This window comes from Melanostigma gelatinosum (genome assembly GCF_949748355.1).
Source record: "Melanostigma gelatinosum genome assembly, chromosome: 18".
NCBI classification, from domain to species: domain Eukaryota; kingdom Metazoa; phylum Chordata; class Actinopteri; order Perciformes; family Zoarcidae; genus Melanostigma; species Melanostigma gelatinosum.
Window position 1 is genome coordinate 6,670,030 of NC_136651.1, and position 13,285 is coordinate 6,683,314.

Here is a 13,285-nt window from a genome sequence, read left to right on the forward strand (position 1 = left end):
TTGTATCTGTTGTTAAAAAACAAAATGTTATCCTCCAGAATTGGGCAGTGTGACTTAATTGAAACAGTACTGTTATACAGTCTATGAACGTTTTGAAAGCAAGAAAGCAATAAAACCCCCAAAGTGGAAGAACAAGGGGACCTCTGCATTATCTCCTGTTAACCATGGGAAGCAAGCCTGATAGAGAACATCAGTATTTACTCAAATCTATGGGGGGCATTCAGTTAAACATTACCCATTATACCACCCAATGGGCATTTCAAAGTATAATCAGACATAAACTTATCTTTGGTTTGAGTTCCCCCAGTTTGTTTGTTGTACCGATGCGTACGGTTCAAGGTAAATTAGTTAGTATTTTTGGCACATTCATACATACAAAATCTGTCGATGACTTTTATTTGATGGAATTACAATTCATGAATAGTAGGGAAAACATTGAAATAATACAATTAGATAACTGTGTGTGTGTAAAACATAAAATATAGTTAACTGAATGCATCAGCTGCAACCCAAGGAACAAACATTTAGCATTTTAAAACCACATGCATGTTGAAGAAATGGGTCTGCATTAGATAATGGCTAGCATTTGTTTGTTTGTTTGTTTCCCACTATTGTAATAGAGCCTGGGTATATTTCTCAGTATAATTACATCCCATGATGCTCACTGTTTGCATGGTAACCGAATAGAATTGCCTGATGACCATGCACCGCTGCTTGCTCATTACTGTGGCAAATTAGTACTGCTGGAAAAAAAGGAGACTGCAATGCCCCCTCCCCCCCACCCTAACAGCACCCCACCCACCCACACCACACTACGGCTTCTTCCATTTGCTTTCATAAGAGATAAATGATATCTTCACACCGAGGCAGTGTAAGCAAACTGTAAGCACACTGGCCCGCTCGGCGACATTTCAGAGAAAGACATGTGATTAGAAAGGTAATGCCAATATTTGCAGTGGTGTCACAAGGGGCCAATACAGCCTTGCTACAGCTGTTGATAACAAGGCAATAAGAGGGCATGGACAATGAGGCCCTTGGGGTGAGTTTGATTGAGAGATAAAAGGAAGGGCTGAGGACTGAAAGGGGCACGGAATGGATTTTTGCTTTTGTGAAGATACAGCCATCAGAGTGTGGACAATGGTGCATACTTATAAAGAGCAGCATGTTGGGAAAAAATGGTGGACACACATACGCAGTCATTTTGCTTTCCTATTTAGCTTGGAGGGGCATATTTAAAACGGCTTACGAGGACTACTCGGACTGTTATTCTTGCTGAAAACTGAAAATGAATGACTTTGCTCTCTGTTAGAGAAAGAAATATTCTTGCCTTTAAAGCTTGCGAGCGCAATGGTGCTATGTGTGATTATAGGTGTTTCCATGTGTTAGTGTGCGCTTGTGCGAACCACTATCAGAGGCAGCTGGGGCCTCAGTCCTTGTTATATTCCCTGTCGTTTAGCTTGAAGTGAGGCCTTTATTTGTATCTGCAGCTATCGGCCAAGTGTTACCACAACAGCTTGTGAGAGTAGACCTGTCAGCCAGCGCCAGCAGCTGAAGGGGAGCATAGTCTTTGTCCATTCGTGCCAGATGCAATCAAAAACTGTCCCCTCCTGCTCTCCCGCTGAACCCCCCTATCCTTGGTCATTCGCATGCTCGTCATTTAGTGTCTCCTGACTCCACTGGCAGCTACACCCCACATATTTCATGTTACTCAGTAGAGTGTTCCGACACTTACTTTTACCTAGGCCCGGGGTTAAAACATAGACTTCTGAAGGGAACGTGTCAGATTATCTGGATCAAAATGAATGCTAATAACTCTCCCGAGCCCAATTCAAGCAGCACAGATGTTTCCAATTGGTACTTGAGTCATCGATAGCTGCTAGCAAAACACATCTGCTGTCGTTAGTCTTGAGGGGAGGGATCTTAAGCAGCACATTAATGAGAAATGTCCCCAATACTTTAGTCATCGTGCTTCAAGGGGCCATTAAAACAACAGTCAGAATTGGGATGAATCAATATTGAGACAAAGAAGCAGATGAAGAGCTGCGGGGGGGAAAAAGCCATTGGTCTGCCACCTTACGGCAGTTCGTATGGCAGAGCTTAGTGGTGCTATCTTTATCTTTATCTTTATCTTAGGGTTCATAGAGGTTAATGAGATATGCAGTGAAGATGGTCTAATTCCCAGCAGTAAATATCTGTGAAGTGATCAACATACAAAGAAGCATCTCAACTGAACATACTGATTTGCGAGCAATCGAAACTTAATGTCTGAGTGAATAACATTTGCATAGTTTCAACTTCGTATTGCACAAGAGAGCCATATGGCTCTGTGAAAAGCCTGGACAAATAGTATGTGAAATAAGAAGTATGGGAATACATTTTAGAAAAAAAGATATGATGCTAAATATCGTGATGCAAAGTGCAAAATAGTCTGTACTTGTTCCTAATCTACCACCATACAAAGTGAACAGACATACTGTATTTATGTGTTTTATTTATGATTAGCAGTCCTGAATGGTTTGAATTGACTGTCACAATATAGAAACACGTTCATTGTATAACACTTTAAATGTTGATTTATGCAGTACGGTCAAATTCAGATCTGGGTCAGGCTTAAATGTAATTGTTTTCAAATGGGAGATGGTGTTTTCTGTTAGTTACAGGAATGGAGTTTGCCATTTGCAGATGTTCTTAAAGTTCACAGGGGTGGCATAGATATTTCTACTGAGACAATATTACTAAATGTTCCGTTTAATGGTCTTCACATCTACAGTTTTACCAAGAAATTCTTTCATTTGAATTTTCCCTGAACAATACAATAATTGAGCAGGCTTTAATTTCAATCCACCCACCCACACTTAGAGTGTAGTAATAATAGTGTAATTCCATGTACAGTACGCCATGTTTTAAGTGGATATGAAAAATCTCAGGCAACATAGTTAAATTATTTTATAAAACTGTATCCTCTTTCCACAGTTATGCAACCAATTATGCATGCATACAGACAAGCAGTCAAAAGTGCACGCATGAACACAGAGATTCAATAATCTCCCTTCTGGACCACACTTTCCTTTTGTTCCCCGAACTCCTGGTCTCCATCGGTAACTGTTACCCAGGCAACAGAACAGACAGAGAGACGGTGGATGAATGGGCAGAAGGAAAGAAAGGGGAGAAAAAACAAAAATGGGAGGATGCAGCCTCTTCTACTTGAGTTTTGTCTCTATTAATAGCATTCTCCATTTTTTCACTTGCACAGCCACTGGAAGTCTGAAGAGAACTAATTTGCGTTGGTCATGACTCTTGGCCGGCCGAACAAGTGCTCTATTACAATGGTTTGTCTTTTCAAGCTTGCACGTGCCGTCTGTGTGAAAAAGGGACGGCCCTGTTTTGTATGTGGTGCACATCAGTATGTCTGTACACATTCACGTCTGTGAAAGAGAACTGTTCAAAGGTGCTAAATTGGAAATTCACAGCATATCTATTGCTAAGCCCTTACCTATAATTACAGCAGAGCCACAGTGGCAGTTTAAGATCTTGACTTCTGAACATACACTGTATATAAGAAGTGGCGGTAGTCATCCTGACGTCACCCCTTGGTTTGTGGACTGCCGTTTTGAAGCCTCAAGTTCGCCGATTTTGGCCGTCGCCATCTTGGCTTTTTGCAACCAGTGAACGGTAAGTTACCTTATTTGGAATGTGGAGGAATGACGTAGAGACGCCGTATATGACTCTTGTAGCAGCAGCGACTTGGCAATCGAAGTAAGCCCGCCCTAAAGCATACTTGACTTTATGGTCTATTCTACTCAAAATGGGACCATCATTTACTAAATGAACATCATGCTGTATTGAAAAAAAAATAGCGATAGACCATGAACTCATGTTTACCACGTTTACTGAGGTAATAATTCTAGTAACAAGTAGGGTCATTTTCTTATAGTCTTCTATACAATCTGAGTCATTGTTTGAAACCAGATGAGTCGCCCCCTGTTGGCCAGTAGAGAGAATGCAACTTTTAAGACACTTCTGGCTTCACTCGTCAAAACCGGAGGAGAATATACAGCCGCCCCAAAGTATCCCCAAATAACCACTTCAAGAATGTAAACTATTTTGTAAGCGTACAAATTAATTACTGTTGTATGACATAATTCGTTAAAAAGGCAAAGACAATGAATCAGGAAGCGATCATTTCTGTGCTACACTCGTGTTACAACCAAAGCCTGGACCCAAGCCACCATGACAGTGGTACAGTCCTTGAAGCAGCAACACAGCACCTGACCATGTGTTTAGTACCCTGCAAAAATCTGGGAACAGAACGGCTCTGAATGAGAACATGCGGGAACCACGCCAGGAAGCTTCCGTGAAGAGCTGCTTGTACCATTCTCTCCCCTCTAAGTGAGAGCCAGAGCCAGGGCAGAAGACATAAAGAACACCTTGACCTACTGCATTCACATATGGTGTCACTCGCTGTAGAAGATTATGGTGAATATAGAGGTCGGTAACAAGGCTCCTGTCCTCCTTATGGCCTAATTAAAGGAAATTATACTTCTTATACTTGCCTCAAGTGTACTGAAGAGTTTAAATCCATGCTCTGAGCGAGGGGAAAATACAGGCAGAGACAACTGTAAAAAACATGCACAGGTAAACGTGATTCATATATGATGGTAACTCCTAAACATTTCTGAAACTGCATACTACAGATCATCGATTAAAAGAGTCATCTTCGTTTTTACTTTTAAAAAATAAACTAAAATCAATAGAATTAGAATTTCCAAAGGAAAGAGGATGAACACTGGCGATTCAAGAACCTGACGACTGAGCTGAACAGCAGACATGAAGTCACGAGGACACAATTATGAAACACTGGTTTACTCGTTTCCTAATTACATCCACAGTATCATCCCCAACAGTACGTTATGCCACTAATGGCTCTGGTTAAGAACAATTAGTAATGCGGTGAAGCGGGGCGTTCATTGATTTAATGGACAAGTGGAAAAGGTGTAGACTAAATTGTTTGTGTGATGCGAAAGTAGTCAACATACCCTTTCATCTTCCAGGCAAGAGTATCGGTAGGAGAGGCTAAATACAGTACAGTACCATACAGCAGTATGCAGATGTATTCTCAGACATTAACATAGTTTCTGCCACTATATACCTCCACATATTGTTAACGGGGGTAGTGAAGGCAGTGTGGAATTAACCAGGCTGAGCTATACAGGACCCAAAGAAGAAACCTGGAAATAGTAAATAAGTCATAATGTGTTCTCTTGACAGTTAGTATTTGTTGTAGCTGTAAGGCAAGTTGTAATGTTACCCCAATGCTAGCATTTTCAGGGCCATGCAAGGTAAAAACAGTTTCAGGTGTGAGGACAAATTGTCTTTCAAACAGACCCCAATGACTTCCAGCCCGAACCAGAAGGAACTACACCCGGAACAGGGACATCAAAGCCTGCAACGAGGCACATTTAGAGAGTCCCAGTGGATGAGAGGGTCACCCCAATGTGACTGCATGTTGTAAAAAAGGGAGAACGCTAATTGCTGTTTTCTATGCGAGCATAGAAGTAATTTGCCAGTAAGCCACCAGGCAAGGATTCCTCTTCTAAATGTATAGTGGTACTAGAAAACAGAAATGGCCACATTAGTGACCGGGACGCCTGGAGGAGTATAACTGGGAGGAATATCCTCTCTGTTGGTGCGTTACTATCGAACATATGTGATGGTTGTGGATTATCTACAATAAACACCATGCGAGGGGGTCAGAGCAGTGGCATCGGCGGAAATGACAGAAAAAAATAACTAGTCTAAAACATGGACCTGAACATGGAGAGCATTGGCGCTATATTCAGTAGCTATTGCAGACTTACCATGAAGGCGGTCACCATCTAAACTGTTCATCTCTACAATGTCTCCTATCATATATCCAATGATTGGCTGGGATGATGCCATACATTATGTGTTTGCCAATATAGCAAGCATGCAGTATAGGGTATAGGCTTATATTGAACACATCTGCTAGCTCAGGTACCAGGGGAAATACATTCAGGTTGTTGAAAAAGGTGGTTATCAGTGATGACCAGAGACATATACTCATTATGTTTGTTGTACAAATGTATCATAAATTGTTGTGGAACTCTTTAAAAAGGTTGTCTTTTTTTCTATCAGTTGCAGCAGAGAAAGTTTGTGTGGAATGAGTTCATATAAGGTTGACTTTCAGAAGACCTCAGTTGTCAGAAAGGGTATGGAGAACACTGGGGAACTCCCTCAAAACTAATAAATGAGCCCTCTGTACGGAAGGCAAGAGATTCATCAGTGGATTGAGCTCAGGGCCGCTCCCCTTGGCAGCATTCACTGGGGTAGGAGCAGAGCTTGAGGGAAAAGCTGAATGCCCTGGATGTTGTTTAGTTGTTGCAGATTAACAGCCTCTTCAATGTGGTGTGAACTTGAGAACAGTGCTGTGCATTTTCTCTTGGCAAGCCGCAGCTGCAAAAAAGAGCCAAAGACGGCTATGTCTTCAAGGCTCCGATGCCATGTTGGTTAAATGCCCAATAATTTAAATGAACACATTATTTGCAAGTCTTTCACTGACTGGGCAGAGTAGGACTTGGGCATTGTCTGAAGTGATGGTTGAGGCACAAAGTAAATTAAAGTGAGGTATGTTAGTCCACTGTTGAAAGCAATGGAGGAGGTGACTTTCTTCCAGTCCTTGTTCAAGGAAAAAAGTCCTTTATTTTCATGAAAGCTGACATTGTAAGACACAAAGTCTGAGAGACACCACTGTCATATGAGACGTGTGGAAGGAAACAGATAGCTGAAGTATTGTTTTACTGGTGGCAATACATGCACCGGGGTCTGAAACAGAACGCTGTTCTATTTTCATGTGACACCACATCAAATGAGAAGTGTCATAGGACATGCTGCGCCACGGCCATGTGTTTTAGAATTGAGGCACATCATCACTTTGAGTCTGGGTCAGTTGGTAAACCACATGTTTCTTGCAGGAGGAAGATTCAACTCAGCACTGACATGGCCTTAGCGATACCACAAATAATACAAATTTAAAAAAGCATTACTCAAATAACCAGCATGGGAAAGAAAAAAGAATACAATTTCCAATCCTCCAATCCTGGCGCCACTGATGACTTCTTACAGTAAGCGTTCAACATTAAAAGCCTCAACAAAAATAGGATTCATCAATATTTACTGACTAAAATTAGCTTGTTCTCTGTGATCAAATTGAGAACTGTCTCAGACCATGTGTGCGCACAATAATTCCACGTAGGGACTATTTTCTTTCAACCCCAGTTCCGACACAAAACTGCTCACAGCGAGGTCTGTGGATTAGCTTGAGTAACCAGGTCAGGATTTCTGGAAAGAGACATTGTTTTTGTTGCTTTGAGCATCACAAGCCAAGTTCCATTTGATCCCATTATATTGGAGAGAAGGCACACATCTCTATGGCTGATATCTCCAATCTAGACTGATGAATAAAAAGGAAGGCGACATAAGTAAAGAGGAGACATATGTATTTGTGTTAAGCCAGAGACGTAAGCCTTTTTTATGTAATGCGCAGGATACATGATACATCCTGATCTGTAAGGATATAAAGAAGCTTTATTAATAAAGCAGAAGAACAATCGGTTCCCTAAGCAAATAACTTTATTTAAATGACATGTTATTGTTATATTACTATATAAATAATATATTGTATACATTATTCTTAACTCTAGAAGCTTCATGTCAATCTCTTAACCTGCAAGCTACTAGAAATTTGAATGAGCACTGATCTTGTGTTCGTGGTACATTAACAGATGCGTGCAAAATCATAAAAACCAAAAAGTGGAAAAAGAATTAAAGCTGGGAGGAATTTGAAAGGCAACTGGCTTGGACTTTAATGTAATCACTTCAAATGCCCTCACCCGCAGAGGCATTATGGGTGCCTGTTCCGGGGGAATGGTGAAAATGAATTCATTTATGTAGCCTCTGATTCCACAGGAGCCACAGTTGACTCAAATGCTCAATGACCCAGCACACTGGTGGTCATATATCACCAGTGACTTCCTAATTATAAAGGAAGTCATTTCAACCGTGTAGGGTGCACCGTGATCTTCATGCATATCTATCAGGACAGAGATAAGGATAGTAGACCTCCCTTCACATTGTGAGAGTGCAAAGATATTAAATGACCACAGTTATATGCTCAATTTTAAGAAATGATTGTGAAATTAAATGTTTTCTGTTCATTTATTTTGTGCATTTAGTGTTGGCTTTCTGGCGTATTTAACATAATGTCCAGATAGTCAATGAAACGTGCATAGTTTCCACTCTGTGTTGTCCTATGGACAACCAGATCCAAGGGAATACATGATTATGTTCTGTAACTTGGCATATGAAAGGCTCTGAACTGCCAGCCTTTATTGCATCTCATTTTGGTAAAATACTACCCGTCCTCCCAGTGAACTCAAACATGTCCACTCCTTTGAAAAATCCTCCACACTGCGCCACAAAATATGACTGACTGCCTTTTATTTCCCTCTGAACTCTATATTCAAATTCCCACTGCATTATAGTATTCCCAGTACTGATGAAAAATGAATGCAATTATATCTCACCTATAATTCTTTTTTTTTTTACAACAAAACTTCTTATATATTGCATCATACATTGTGCACCATGGATTTTGTTCTGGCGTAGAGGCTGAATTGAGCGGATAAAATTGCTTTTTCTCTGTGATCTGTCATAGCTGTGGGGTGGGGGCTCTGTTTAAGAGCTGCTTCAGCACATCTCAGGGGTCTGATCAAACCACTGGCGTGACTCTTTTCTGGAGGCAAACTGTCTGGTGTTAGATGTCAATAATTCCATGAATCACATTATTTATTTCTACAGGGCTGTGGAAGTTATTTCTGAAATGGTTTAAATTGTATCAATCATCTTTGCCCGGATAGTGTGAACATATAGTATATTACTCTGTGTGTGTGTGTGTGTGGGTTCCATGTGTCCTTCCTCAAATGTCCCCATTTTTGCAAATGTAGGATGACAAAAAACTAGCAGCACAACTACCAGATTTGTCAAACCATCGAGTCGGTGGCTGCAGAAAGACAGCGACAGTGATCTCCAATGAAGCACTTCATTTCTACTGAACGCTACCCTTCCAAGGCTTTTCAATCACAGTTCGGCTCCAGCTGGAACAATCCCTCAAAAAGATACGAATCAAAAAGAGCCAAGCAAAGACTTGACAAAAAGCCAGCTGCACAAATAAAATCCTCGCAGAACTTACTGAAGTGTGTGTGATCATTTTGATGACACATTGCAAATCAAAAGATGTCAGATAAAGGCCAAATAAAATTCAAAGATATATAAAAATAAAAATGTAAATGCATTATAGAGAAGCGACTTTTTTTAACTGACATAAGAGTAAACGTGTCAGGCAAGTGTGTTGAAAAAGGATCAAAATATAAAGCTTTGAGATGTTCTCTGCATTGGTGATCTCGAGTGAACAAAGGTTTGCAGCGTATTCAGTCTAATCACAGGCATTTAAATTACATTAAAATAGATGGTCACTGTACTCGAGCTCAACAGAAAGCTCGGCACATTGCACTCCAGCTGTGATGCTTTGGGTTATTGTGATACATGTTACGCAGCAGCATCTTCAGAAAGGAAACCAAAAAGACACCAAAGTGCACAATCATTTCCAGTTGAATCAGCAGGGTTGTTGAACAGTTCCAACGTGTTAAGTATCACCAGGAGGTTGTGGTCACAAATACATTCAATAGCTACACAGTAGAGAAGATCATCATATTAACAATGAATTATTTTGGTCACTGAAAGCTATTTGAAAAACAAAAACAATGACCAGTGACAGACGCAACAAAAGCAAACAAACACACTTATTTAGAAGGCTGTGCATTAAGCTTATGAAACGTGCAAGGACAGTGAAGGGCCACAAGGTTTCAGTGAAAGAAATGCCTCCATTTGGGTTGTAAACATGTTGTTGTAAGCTCCAGAGTCTGCAAGCATTGTCAAGGCCGATATGTTCTTTACAAATATCAACATAACCAGTCTACAAATGACTTATGTTGAAGCTTTAACAGGAACGCTTTGAGTAAAAACAAGGTAAAAATGAAACACTAAGGAACTTTACCACGGCTGCTGATGAATAGCCTTTACACGCTGTAGAGTATTACTAAAAAACGCTGCCAACTCGTTTGATTCTGAGAACAAGAAATCATTACGATGAAAAAGACAATACTCTCAAAACAAGTGGTTGTGAGTGCGAGTCCCTCGTTGTAAAACAAATCCATCTGATGGCTATGTCAGTCAATTGTCATTTTAGCCTGTGTTGAAACGGATACCTGCCTCTGTCTGCTGCTGTCATACGGTGGCGAGACAGCAGAGAGGGAGCAGAGCAGGGAGAGTTGGGAGAACGATTGCTTGATTGAGTGAGAAAATGACGGCTCAATGCCAGAAGAATAGAGTGCTCACACTTCGGTGTGGCCCAGAACTGACAGCATCAGATATTGTGATGTTCACTCAAAGAGCCGGCAGACGCCTTGGGGCCATGAGGCCAAACCACCAGACCTGCTGTCCTGTTGTGACTGCCTCGATGTGCTTCCCCTCCTCTTTCCCTCTTTCTTTGAATATTATATCTCCCGAAAAACGTTTTCGTAAAGAGAGTGCAGCTAAAATATTTGTATTTTAACACTAGATTACATATCTATTTGTATGTTGGTGACAAAACTAGCAGATAATTATCATCCGACTCTGCAGTTCCCCTCCGCACTATGAGGCGCAACAAATTACCATGATAACAAGTTTTCCATATCGGTGTGAAAGGTGATATGTCAAGGTTGTATTTAGAGTTAGTTTCCGCTGCCACCGAGTGACCAAAAACATCCGCTAAAGCATTTTTATCTGCATGAACCCCATGAAACCCCATGTTCAAGATTCCGGAAAGATTAGCGTTTCATGAAAACAAACGCTTCAAATGTGATACACAGATGTGCACATCTTGATGCCCACGCAAGAAAATAAGTGGTTTGGTATTTGTTGCACTGTTAAACGTTGCTTGTGGAAATTGTTTTTTTTTTAACCAATGGCAGAGCTACAGAGCAAAGTTGTGCCGAGCAAGTCTCCATGTTGTTACTTGTATGGACACAAAGAAAGCGGGGTGTTCTTTCATCATGGATGTGGGCTGAGGATGAGAGGGATAGGAGCATGAAGGAAACAAGTTCAGCTGTGTCCAATTATAAAGATGTATGAGAGAAGGTTGAGCAGAGGACAGTGAGAAGCAACCAAGACGGGGAGAAAGAGGTGAGTTATAATGATTCATTATAAAAATACATGTAATAATGTCAGAATTAAGGAATCCAATGTAAAGCAACAAATATTCTCGAACAGTTTGTTGTGCTCCGGTTCTCAGGAGGTTTGGGCCGATCCCAGAATCCACTTGGCATTGGGTGAGAGGCAGGCTACACCCTGGACTGGTGCCCACTGGACAGGGGCTAGCACGCAGACAAATGACCAGATTCACAAGCACATATGGTCAATTTAGAAACGCCAGTCCATCCGAGACTGCCTGCAAAAGAAGCAGTTCCTGGAGATAGAGAAATATTTATATTGTTGCTTTAGTGCACCCATTTGGTTCCATATGCATTCTCATACATGGAAATATATTATTAAAATAAATGAAATACAATGCATTCTTCTGTCTACAGGATTTAAGTAAAAATGAATGCGTAAAAGATGGAAACCTGATTTCGTCTGCAAGGCTGATTTCCATAAAATGGTCCGGACACTATGTTCAAATTAGCTTTTCATGAGCAGGATAATATATTAACGGGTTTAAATCTGAGTACAGGACGTGTCAAAGGTCTCATCGTTTGAGTGCTTAAGCAGTTATTAAAATCTGAGAAAACCCTAGTTTTATTTAATTCTACTTTGTACACTTGGTGCTGCATTGTAGACCAGTTGTAGCTTAAATGGCCTTCACACTGAAGGACGAGTGCAGAAACACGTTTGGAGGAGCAGACAATGCTGTGAAATTGAAATGCTAACAGAAATATGCAAAAGCTATTTGCAAATCAAAATGATGATCAAAATGAAAAAGGTAAACAAAAAAAAAAAACATATTTCCAAAGGAAGGCTTTGTACTGTTAGTAGGAACACCACAGCATTTGATAATACGCCAATCATTGTGTTGATACACTCGCACAGAAACTTCCTTATGTCTTTGAGATTAGGTTGTGCGAATCACATTAAAAAGACAAACTTAATGTTGTAGGTTGTTCCCCACCTAATAAAATCTTTCCAACTTCCAATGAATTTAAGGTGGGAGTAACCGACGTTATCATTAGCTTTTCATTAGCTATTAGGGTGATGCTCCGTGGCGATGCTGCGTGCAACCTGGAAAATATGGCCCGTTTAATAGGCCATGTAGTTATGTGGGTGGGAGATTTTTGGTAATAGTTAAAAATAATGGTGTTAAAAAAAGTATGATAGAAAAATAGTAAAAGTTATTATTTTTGACTCTTTTTTTTTTCTTCCCTCATCTGGGACGGGTTCCATGGATGGATGTCGCCCCTGGCCTTCTCCTATACCGCTCACGCCTAGGGCCGGCTCTGGATGGGGCCGTGAGGGTATAGTGAAATACAGAAAGTGTCGGGATGTGAAAAGAGAGCCGAGGCAAACAAAAACAAACAAAAAGTACAAAAAAAAACTGACTTCAGGTTGATGTTTTGTGAGAAAGTGAAGGGGCGACGTGACAAGGTCAGAGACTGGGAGAGGAGGACAGGGCTGTAAAAACTCAGCCAGAGGTATTTACCAACTTAACAAAGATGATACGAAGCACTTTACAAGTATCAACATCCTTGAACGCCAAATGTATTTTCAGAATGCAAGCAGAGAGAGAGGATGGTCAGTTAAAACACACAAGGTGGAGGAAGTGCAGAGGAGAGAGTGCTGCAGAGCAAAACATGTATGAGGTGGGTTATCAGCTGCAATGTTGTGTGTGTGTGTGTGTGTGTGTGTGTGTGTGTGTGTTGGTAGGGAACTTCAGCAGTATATTTAGAGCAATAGTAACTCCCTTTATGCCACAATCATAAAGCTGCAGTATGGCGATGAAAATTAGACTGACACGCATACAAGAGCACAGCAATGCATATTATGACAACACTTCTAACCGTCGTTCTACTCCACCTGCTAACAGTCGGTAAGGCGATACTTAAAGACTCTGATGCGCCCCCATACTCTGACAGCGTCGCATCAACAAGAACTAATAAACCAAGAGGTGCAACGC

At 40.9% G+C, this 13,285-nt stretch overlaps 1 protein-coding gene across 1 annotated transcript in view; it reads right to left on the reverse strand.

The window, feature by feature from the left end:
* astn2 (astrotactin 2) overlaps positions 1-13,285 on the reverse strand; it is a gene marked incomplete at both ends in the record, with an annotated part of 218,560 nt that overhangs the window by 155,276 nt on the left and 49,999 nt on the right. The gene's annotated exons all lie outside the window — the stretch shown is intronic.